Genomic DNA, 11,890 nt, shown 5'->3' on the forward strand with positions numbered 1-11,890 from the left:
TTTAACCTGGCAACAACTGCAGCCGGCTCAAACGTCATTGGTCAATATCACGCGGACTACAAACAGCCTACAACCGGAAACCAGGGCTCTTCCGCTCTTCTTCTGGAGGCAAGATCTCCGGGGTTTGCCTACAGACTCTACATTCACTGAATGCAGAGTCTGTATAGAGACTATACCACTTATATATAGCAGATGCTGTTGACCTGCTATACTTCCCTCAGTAGAAGAAGACAAAAATAGATCTACAGTATCTGGATTTCACAGATAAACTTATTAGATTTATATATACATATATATATATATATATATATATATATATATGTATATATAAATCTAATAAGTTTGTACTAGTTCACCCCCATTGCTCTGACATCTCTTTACAACAGTATATTATGTGTGCGTGTGTGCAAAATAACTACGGACTGAAAACATTTCCCCAAAATGGATTAATAAAGTAGTTCTTCCTCTTCGTCTTTGACTACTTGATATATTTTTTGATAGGGGAGGAGGGCTTGATAATAACTACCTAAATAATAATAAGAGTAAGATAATAAAAATAAAAATAAGACTTCCCATGTGGGTGTCAAACAAAAAGCACACACAAAAGAGTCCTGCAAAATAAATACAAATACATTCAATTCATGAATTTTTATATTGACTTGTTGCATCAAGGGAATGAGGATATAAATTAATACTGCACAAAAATAATTCTTGTTCTATAATTTTGACCTTAACCCTCAGCTCGTCTTTGCAGATATGAGACTGGTTTGATGTTCAGCTCTGTGTGGCAGAGCAAGGCACCAGGGATCTGACTCCCATTCCATTTACAGTGAAGGTCAATAAGAACATGTCACCAAAACCTGACATCAAGAGTCGTAAAGGTCTGCTGATTCCAATAAAAAAGTAGCCTCAGACATTACTGGTCCCCTGGCCTTCAAGAAATGAGAGTCCGAAGCAATATTCTGACCTCAAGGGGACCATTCACAGTGAAACGATCCTGTCCATGTGCAAAGTACGCAAAATAGAATCTTCCAGTTATACTAATTTCAGTATCAATGGAAATGTTGAATCTAATTTCAAGACACCCATCCACTGCAGCCTGCTTATTATCAGCTCCTTGTGTAAATGTGACAGCCTATTTGCCCCACATTGGTAAGTTATTAGCTATCTGCTAATCATTTGCTATTTGAGTAACTATTGATTGCTGTTGCTCAATAATCACCCTCAATAACTCCATGTGTGGAATGTATTGATTACTTTGGTATTTTCCACATTGATTAGCCTTTGTATGGATAATAATAATTACCTACTACATTTATTATTTACTTATTGTATACATTACTTCTTGATGCTTGCAATTATTTTTCCAAACTCAAGTTTAAGTGTTATCAAGTATAGACATGGCACAGTAGTGTAGTGCTACTGACAGATATTACTACTCCCTACTACTACTGCATCCAAACAGCTGGTTAATACTTGGATGTGTGGGACTAGATAATTGTTACCACGGCAACAGCCTTGATGTTTTTTAGCCAATTAAATCAAATCAAATCAAATCAAATCAAATCAACTTAATTTATATGGCACTTTTCATACAACAATAACACAAAGTGCCTCACAGAGGTTAAAAACAACAAAGATCCAAAACAGAAAACAAAAAGAAAAGAGAAAACCCAACCCTCCCACCCCACATAGAGATACGTAAATATACATATATGCACACACACACACACACACACACAAACACACGGCACCCCCATCGGGAGACCAGGAACAATTCTCAGTGTGGTAGGCCCCCATGAGGAAACACTGGAGCTAAAAGCTGAGGGACTAAAACAGTAAGATAGGATAAAAGGTATAAAAAGAACCAAATAAACAAAAAGCTATTTAGCTCATAAAATTGAGTTAGTAGCTAGGTAAGAATGATCTAAAACAGAGACATAAAATGCATCAAAACTAAAACCTATAGGCTAACTAAAATAACAAAAGATAAAGGTTAAATGAGATAAGAACGTAAAAAGAGGAAGGGTAAGAATATAAAAAATAAATAAAAAATAGATAATAGATGGATAAATCGGTTATAAGAGGAATTTAAAATAGATAAATAAAGAGATCAGTTAAAAGCCTGATTAAAAAGATGAGTCTTGAGCCTCTTTTTAAAAACATCAACAGTCTCTGCAGCTCTGAGGTTCTCCGGCAGGCTGTTCCACAATCGGGGGCCATAATAACTAAATGCCGCCTCCCCGTGTGTTTTAGTCCTAACTTGTGGTATGGTTAAAAGGCCAGTGCCGGAGGACCTCAGGGTCCGCGAGAATTGATATGGTAAAAGCAGGTCAGATAAATAAGAAGGCCCAAGACCGTTAAGACATTTAAAAACTAATTAAACTAATTAAGGGTTTCAACCGTGTAAATGAAAATGCTTGTATCTCTTTTTTTCCTGCTGGTTAGTTGCCATGGTTTAGGTTCACTACGGGTTGAGATATTCTAATATTACATTGTATGTGAGAAAACAATGGATCCACTTCCACCTTGTCCATGACTTCCCTCTATAACGACATCCTGTGGTGGTGGTGGTGACCATTAATACCAGAATTGTGGTATGAGCCTTGGTTTCATTCATTCAGATTTTAAAGCTGAAACTTTTCTGTCTTTAAAACTTCACCAATCAATGTGTATGTGCTATGTGTATTGTGAGATGGGTTACTTGAGTGATGAACTCACAGCTGTGTAGCAGAAATGTTGCTGTCTCGACTGCACTCTGTTTTTGATTCTGGAATGGTTATTATTCCAAATAAATTAGGTAATTAGTTTGTTTGTGTTATCAAAGAAGAATAACTAAGAAATACAGGTAAACACTCAAATCAATATTTGAATTTAGGTAAGACATTCATTCTAATAGTATTGATTCTTCTCCCTAATCAGAGTGAGAGTAGGCTCTAAGCCTCTTAGGGGTTGTTAAAATAAGTGGGAAGATAGCTTGATAAAGGTTTTAGCAATTATGAGTTACCCAAATGCCAAGAAAATGGACTTTACAATTATAAAAATTGGCAACACCCTGGTGCAGTTATGAGCATTGTCAGCTCACAGCAAGAGGGTTCTGGGTTCAGATCCACAGGCCAGTTTGGGCTGTCCTTTGTGGAGTTCAAATGTTTTTCCTATCTTAACCCCCCAAAGGTTTAGGATCCAGTGATTCCACTATAATATTACAGGCCAGGCTGCCAGGCCAATGACAACCCCCACCAGGCCAAACACAAATGTTTTGTTTTTGTTTTTTTGTTTTTTTGTCAGAGGCCAAAAATAAGACCAAATTTCCATTCCGATGTTTGCCTTATATTTATTATGCAGGGGAGCACCACGTGCCATGAACTGTGGTGGTGTCTGTGGTTAGTTCAGATGTCTGCAGTAGGAGTAGGACAGTCAAGTGTCTGTTATGTTAAAGGGATAGTGCGCCCAAAAATGAAAATTCAGCCATTATCTACTCACCCATATGCCGATGGAGGTTCAGGTGAAGTTTTAGAGTCCTCACAACACTTCCGGAGATCCCAGGGGAGAGGGGGTAGCAACACAACTGGAGGCTTATAGCGCCGCAGATTCAAATGTCCAAAAACACATAATTGAAACCACAAAATATCTCCATACTGCTCGTCCGTAGTGATCCAAGTGTCCTGAAGCCCCGACATAAAAAGTTGTTTGGAAACCGAAAGCACGTGAACACACATGAACGCGGTGCCCATGTCTCATGGTCTTGCGCAAGTGCACACACGTGAGTGCGGTGCACAGAGAGGCAGTTAGAGCTACAGGCTACAATGAGGCTAAAAACAGAGTTCAAATGCCATTTTTCCAAACAACTTTTCAGGACACTTGGATCACTACGGACGAGCAGTATGGAGATATTTTGTGGTTTCAGTTTTGTGTTTTTGGACGTTTTAATCTGGGGCGCCGTCTGCCTCCATTAGGTGGAGTTGTGCTGCTACCCACTCTCCCCTGGGATCTCCGCAAGTGTTGTGAGGACTCTAAAACTTCATCTGAGCCTCCCTCGGCATATGGGTGAGTAGATAATGGCTGAATTTTCATTTTTGGGTGCACTATCCCTTTAACTGATAAAGACAACTGACCTGGTGAAGTCAAGATAACATTGTAAGTAGGCTACCACTTACAAACCATCTCTACATTAAACGACATGCCAATGTACTGATGGATTCAGTGTTCTTTGCTGAGTTATCCATCTAGCCATCCATCCATTTCCATCCGCTTATCAGGTCGTGGGGGCAACAGGCCAAGCAAAGCACCCCAGACATCCCTCTCCCCAGCAACGCTTTCCAGCTCCTCTTTGGGACCCCAAGGCATTCCCAGGCAAGACGAGATATGTGATTCCTCCAGCGCGTTGTGGGTCTGCCCTGGGGCCTCCTACCAATGTTTAGCTGAACTAGACCAGAGAATATTTGGTTAAAACAGATTGGTGATCCTGTTATGCCCTAAGTAGTTTTTATGTTAAAGGAAACATTACTCCTGGCATTTGCTCCTGGTGTTCTTCACCACTGTTTTGAAACAAGGAAATAACGCGGTATCGGGCAAAGCAGCTTTAAAGTGACATATTTTATTCTTAATTAAGTACTGTGCGGTAAATTCATGCCGATGTGAAGAGTGGTTCATTTGATTTCAAAAAGTAACTGATAAATATTTGTAAAAGAGCGCAAACTGTCAAATATTTAAAGAAAACTTAAAGTGTTCAATTTAGTTTCTTGAACTACTATTTTATTAGTTTACATTCACACGTGTAAATTGACTTACAACTCAAAGCTCTATTGGGTGAACCCAAACCAAACTATACAAAAAAATCTAAATCTGCAAAGCTTTAAGAGTTTCTTGAGAATGTATTGAAGATAATCTCACTCCACCCTGTCCAATTGTTACAGTTTGAGGTCAATGTCACAACCCAGTGGCTCATTAGGTCATCACATACACATCAGCAATATGTTTCTTTGCCAAAACTGTCATTTATGGGAATGTGCAAGCCCCAGTAGCCATTGTGTATAAGTAACTGTAGTGCATTATCACTATACTGTCATATATTTCTTGTCAAATAAGGGGGCTATCAGACTATTCCTTTTCCTATCACCGAGTGCTGGTAGGGCTGGTTATGGCTTCTGCTGATTCTCCCCTCAGCTCCTCCTCTTCCATTCACCGTGGATTAGGAGAGAGAAAGCTCCGTGACATAAGCTAGGAAGGATATAATGCACGAAACAGTAGGCTAGGCACAGTCTGTGTGTGTGTGTGTGTGTGTGTGTATTTCAGAGGGGTATTGTGTGTGAGATCTTCTGCACCATACAATGGAAACTTGGCACTAAGGCCCCTCAGTGTGATGGATAAAGAGGGAGATGGGGAAAGAGAGAGACAAATTGAAAGAGGAAGAGAAAAATGGTGAGAAATACAGTGGGAGAATATGAGATAATGACTGAAAGTAGGAAGAGATTTAACAGAGAGCACAAAAAACGGCCATCATTCTCACAGTTGAAACATTTCTATTCTTTAGACATTGTCTTCGTCTTTCTTTGAATGTCTAATTGTGGACATTTCAGTTTGAGCTGTCGTGTCCTTGCCCTGGTGGGAAACTGGGAGCTAGTCAGTAAAACATGATTTTCAGCCCAGTTGCCAGAGGAAAATGCTGGCATTGAATGTTACTGCAAACCAGTGATAAGTTACATTTGTATGTTTCATGCGTATCACATCAACATTTCCAAAGAGACATAGTATATGAGCTGATTTTGTCATCAGGAGGTGGAGGGGATTGCGGATGGCATGACAACAAGACCACAACATGAAAACAAATCCCCTTTTTTAGCGAGTCATTGCTGTGTTTCCAGCATAGACGGTAAAAATAATAATCTTAACTACTGTAACCTCACCCATTGGTTTGTGGACTTACCTTTTGAAGTCTTAAATTTGCCATTTCAGCAGTTGTTATCCTGGTTTTTCAGTGCCAGTAGTTACTACATTTGGGTGAGAGGCGGGTACTGTGGATGACGAGAGGTGGATCTCACTGAGAATCCGTGGACACTGTCGGCAGACCACCTGTCACTCAAAGCTGCCTTCCCTTGGATATGTATCCATTTAGGTCTTAGTAAAATATAATTAGGGGAGTTATGTAAAGATTCACCCCCTGCAAAGTCGGCATGAAAGGGGAAATCAGCTATAGAGACCAAAAGAGTTTTTGTACCAGGCTGTATTTATTTCTGCTGTAAAGTTGGGCATTTTAACATGGCTGTCTATGGGGATTGATTGACTTCTGGAGCCAGCCTCAAGTGGTCATTCAAAGAACTTCAGTGGCTACATTTTTCAGCACCGGAGGTTGCCACTTGGTTTTCAGCTGCTTTTTAGGCACCTAAAATGGGTGTTATTTTAGGGATCTGTCACTGTTTTCCCAGTTGGGACTGTGTCCCCGGAACCAAGAAGCCAAACATGATCTTTTCCTAACCATAACCAGGTGGTATTTCGATCAGAAGAGACAGGTGAGTGAAGTCAAGATACTTGTTTATTACAAATTGAAGGTGTACAGATCAACAAATGATGTGATGAATGCAATTTGAAAGAGAGTCTTTGGACTCCAGAGGGAGATTCATAATTTAAGGGGTATCAGAACAGCAGCAAAATAAATAGGTGGAGGGTGCACACACTGGAGCATGAAAGAACTACAAGCAGAAAAAGATCCATATTTAAAAAAGAAGTAGTAAGATGACAAGGTGTGTCACTGTGCTATTGGTTAACTGTGATCACATGACAGAAAAGCCAATGTCTCAATTGACAGCCTCTGACAATGGCAGCAAGAAATTATGAGTGATCATGCATTGGAGGAGTGAATGGCAGATGGTATGAGAAATCAGTTCTAGACATAAGCATGCAAAAGTAGTCTTCCTGAGTGAACTTTCACTAGAGCTTCATTTGTGCCCAAACCTAACCATGACATTGTGGAAAGATAAAATTTCAACATATCTGCTACATTATAACATAAATTTAATGTATCCGTGGTTTACAAAAAAGTACAATGCCAGCATTTATTCTGTGAGTGGGAACTGCCCATTGGTTCGACAGCCCATTGGTTCGACAGCCCATTGATTCGACATCCCATTGTTCCGACCATATTAAACTCATTGTTCCGAAGTCCGTTCCGAAATCATCATGATGCCCTGTGGTTAAGGTCTGGTTAGGTTTAGGCACAAAAACCACTTGGTTAGGGTCAGGAAAAGATCATGGTGTGGGTTAAAATGAAAAAGAAAGTGACAAACACATAAGCCGTGAGCCTGCTCTGCCTCAAGCGGGTCGCGGCGCACCATACGTGTTAGTGTTTTCCCTATCCCCCCCTTTTTTTTTTTTTTTTGGAATAATATCCTCACTGTTTCTCAACATGAAAATTCTCCCAGGCGATGCAGACTGGTTAATGTTATGACCATTCTGAATTATTTCAACTTGTTTTTTAGAAAACCTTTTTTCCCTGCCCCATTCCCATAGAGAAAAGGCCATTGTGAGGAATAAAACACAACACTGTGGTTGGTAAATTCAGTCAAAAGTAACCCAGCAAGTGAAAGTGAATTGACATGAACTGCTGATTGTAATATCTGGCGCTGCAACTTATGCTTTTTGTCATTATGAATTATTCAGACAACTATTTTCTCAATGACTGTTACAAATTAATGAGATTATTATTCTTGCATTTTGGAACTCTAAATTTGACCACTACTGTGCTAATGTAATAATGTAATTGAAATTAATGAACAGGCTGCAATTCGTGATGCAGCACTATTGTCAGTTTGATTACAGCATTCTATGTCCTACTAGGCGTATGTAACTACGCAACCAGACATTTGTTGGCATTAGCTAGATGAGTGACACTCAGTGAGTCCTAATGCACTCCTAACTTGCCTTACTACTCTCTACCAAAGAAATACTACACATATCAGCTCTATTTTGAGCCCCACATCATTAAACATCCTGTCCTCCTGTAGCCCTCTTCACATGGTGGAAAGCAGCTCCAGAGGTGCTGCTGGAGCTGACGCTGACCTCTCAGTGTATCAGGTAAAGAGACGCTCCCTAATGTGATCAGTTTACCTGCCTTCTGTGAACAAAGACAGGCAAACAGGTAACAAGTTCCGCAGTGGATTCCCCTTTCAATTTCCATTTGGACTGGTGTGGTGCTTTATTATAAAGTGCAAAATGGGCTGCGCCTTTTTTTCGAAGGCAGTCCCACAAAGGGTTCAGGGACGCTTTTGGAGATTTGCGGGGCTTACTTTGAAATCTTGAGACATTTATGCAAATCCGGGGCTGTTTGTTAGGTGTCGCGTTACTTCTGTCCCCGATTTGATCCCTGATTCTGGCCTACCGGTAATGTCTCACTTTCCAAATTCATATTGGTATATATGGCCCATTATTGAAGACTATTACCGCTGATCTGTGAGGGGTAAAAAATACTTTACATTTATGGTGGTTAAGTGTTTTTTAAGCTGTATTTGCACTACACAGAAGGACCAGATGATTTCACAATTGATTTTACGGCTAACCCATTTTTCTCCAATGGCATTAGCTAGTGGGTCTGTAGCAACCTTGTTACATTCTGCATATGCCCTTAGGAGATGGGGCCAAGCAACAATAGAGAACTGCGAGGCACTTGGAGCAGAAGCACCTTCATTGTGTGATGTTCAAGGAAAGTAAAACACTGATATTACCCCAACTGAACCCTCCCTCCAACTTGACATGCTCTAACTTTCAGTCAAAAGACAATTCAGTGCCACCAAGTGCCATATTCCAGTGACTGAAGGTAATTTCTTTCTTAAGTTTACCAATTTTTTCATGTTTATAATTTTCTTAATACACCTCAGTATATCTAAAAATATCTTTGGCACTATAAAAATGGTAAAACCTTTTAGCACAAGTACATTTTAAAAGGGGATGAATATTTTGCTGAGTTAAGCTGAGTTTCAGTGGCCTAGGTTGGCTATCCTGCTGAAAAGCTTTTGAAAGCACATTACAGCAATCACAGGACAGCTAAAGATGTCATCAGTCCAGAGTAAAAACACGTATTACATTTGTCATTACTGAAAATAAAATGTATTTTAACAGCCTATATCTTCACACAGTTGACATGCTTTCTTTTACGTGTTTTAAGAAGACAAAACAGCCTCTTTTTTTTTGTGACAGTTGTGTGAAATAGCCAGAGGGTAATGCTTAATTGAGGGTGCAAAACAAAGAGGGGAAAGAAATAAAGTCAGACAAAAAGAAAGAGATGGAGGATGTGAATAGAAAGGTAGAGAAATTAGAGAATGAGTGCAGAACAGATCAGGGAAACCCAGCAGTGAATAGAAGTGTATCTCTTTGATTTCTGCCCTCCTTTCTTTCTCAATAATGAGCACTTTTAATGGTTTCTCAGAATGTCAACTCCCAGTCTGCAACCAGCCATGCTGGGCTGTGTGTGGGTGGCAGAGACTGAAAGGATAGAAGGAGGGGGAGAGGCTGGGGAAGAAGAGAGGGAGCATGGGGAGAGAAAAAGCAGAGGAGGAGAGAAGCCTATGCACCGGCCCGGCACAGTTTTCTAATGGAAGTAATTATGCTTAATGCTGCTTCGCACTAACTAATCATCTTTAGCCAGGCTGAGCCAAGTTGGTCAGTGGTAAGCACAGGTGTGTGTGTGTGTGTGTGTGTGTGTGTGTGTGTGTGTGTGTGTGTGTGTGTATGTGTGTGGTGTACTGCTTTGTGTATTTCCATGCATTGCTGAGTGTGTGTGTGCACAAATGTGGGGATGAAACTATGCCCCCCTTAATATCAATGGGTCCTTGAAGTACCTTGGTGTCCACATCTGACCTGGGTGCTGCATACTGACTCAGTGGTGAGAAAGGCAAGGCAGAGACTGTATCACCTCAGACGCTTGAGGAAATTCTAGGTTTCCCCCTAATACTAAAGAATTCTATTCTTGCACCATCGAAAGTGTCTTGACAGGGAAAATCGAAAGTGTCTTGACAGGGAAAATCACTGAAACAGCCCCTAAGACGACCGGAAGAAACTGCAATGAGCGGTTTGTTCATCTGAACATACAGTAGTTGCTGTTCTACGCTTCCTAAAGGAAGTTTCCACTGGGCCCTGTAAAAATAAGGCATGGTTTCCAGCTTAAGTATAACAATAAATCTCCATGACTAAATAAGCAACAATAAAAGTTGAAGTTCGGAAATAACTTCTTCATTACGAGTATGAGACTTGAAAACTCAGTGATTCTGTTTCATCTGGACTGTGGTGTGTGTGGTTTCATCAGTTTTGATTGACAATGGTGGCAACATAAGCAAAAAAAACACAAAAACTGTCAAGGGATTTGATTCAAATTGCTTATTCTGGACTTATTCCACCTAAACCAATGGAAAAAGCACATGACCAAATGAAAAATAATACCAATCCCTGTGAGAAATGGGCATGCTATTCTAATTTGGGTGAAAATCTATTTATCATAGTAAGCTGATTAGGAGAAAAAAAGTTTTTCTGGTCCTTTAACATTGACGTGTACAGTAACCAAAGGATGAAATTATGCGACTGAAATTAATTCAAAATCAGGTCCCCAAATGGTACCATGTACTGTATGTCTCTGTATGTTGGTTGGTATGAGTGTCCGCTGTAAGTGAACCTGAACAAATTACTAACAAATACAATAGTGAACCACTATGACAAAGAAATAATACTGATTGAGTACATGGTTTTATACAGTAAAATACATTTCATGAAGCCTGAAATGTTGCATAAAATGCAAATGACTTTGAAGTTGAAGTTGAAGTCAATACACTGACCTCCTGAATGTCAGAAAATACATCAGTCAGAATAAAGAATATATTATGTATGTATTGCTCCTTAGTGTCAGACAATGTTAGCCAAGTTTCACTCTTCAGATTCCAACAAAGAAATGCACATGTATTCAGATACAGATGGTGAACATGCAGACAACTGGAGCAATGCATTCTCTCATGTTAAGGAGGATATAACATGTTGAAAATAAAAGATCAGAGGAAGTCAGTGGATGCTCAAGAGAGGATGAGGAGGCTTCACAAACAGAGGCAGTAGGTTTAAGACGACCTCCTGGGGAGAATAGAGCTCTAGGAGCTTTATCTGTCCTTCAAGAGCTCTGTTTCTGGGTAGAACCTAGAATCAATGGTGAGTTTCAGTATAACATAATGGCTGGAGTTGAAGAAGCACAGACCTTTGCTTTCAAATGTAATGTGCTCTAGCAATAAAAGTGGATATGGCAGGGGCTGCTCCATGTAAAAAGCAGACAGCTGCTACTTACTGTGTTGGATTATGTTCCAAAATGCTCAGATACAAGAATACTCACATACCTCTTATGCCTCACATTTGCATTCTCTCAATAGAGTATTTATTAGGTGATAGCCTTTGCAAGCACACCTGTCTTGAGCACTGACAGATACATAATGTTGTAAAACCAGTTCATTGGTCTTCCTGTACATCACTGCCATTCAGTGTATTTAATCCTAGACCAAACCAACCTTTGTGTCCAGCCCTAAGTTGCTGCCCAACTTCTGTCAGCTGCTGTATTTCACTTCACTTCTTTTTATGACTCATCATGCACTCACTCTCAGTCTCTTGTATTCAGCAGTGTATGTCTCAAGAGGAGGCTGTCTTAATTTTCTGTCAGAATTATTCCAAGCACGGGCAGCTAAAGTTTGTTCCGCCGCTAAACTATTGGTCTGCCTTGAAGAACTTTTTTTTTCATTGGGATTTACTCGGATGCTGCTAAACTTATCACTCCACACAGTGAGTTTTCATCTATCTGCACTTTACTCCACCTCCACCAGTTGTCAGATTCTTCACATCTTGCTTTTTATAAACTGTAAATGAAATCTCTTGG

This window comes from Epinephelus moara, chromosome 4 (genome assembly GCF_006386435.1).
Source record: "Epinephelus moara isolate mb chromosome 4, YSFRI_EMoa_1.0, whole genome shotgun sequence".
NCBI lineage: Eukaryota > Metazoa > Chordata > Actinopteri > Perciformes > Serranidae > Epinephelus > Epinephelus moara.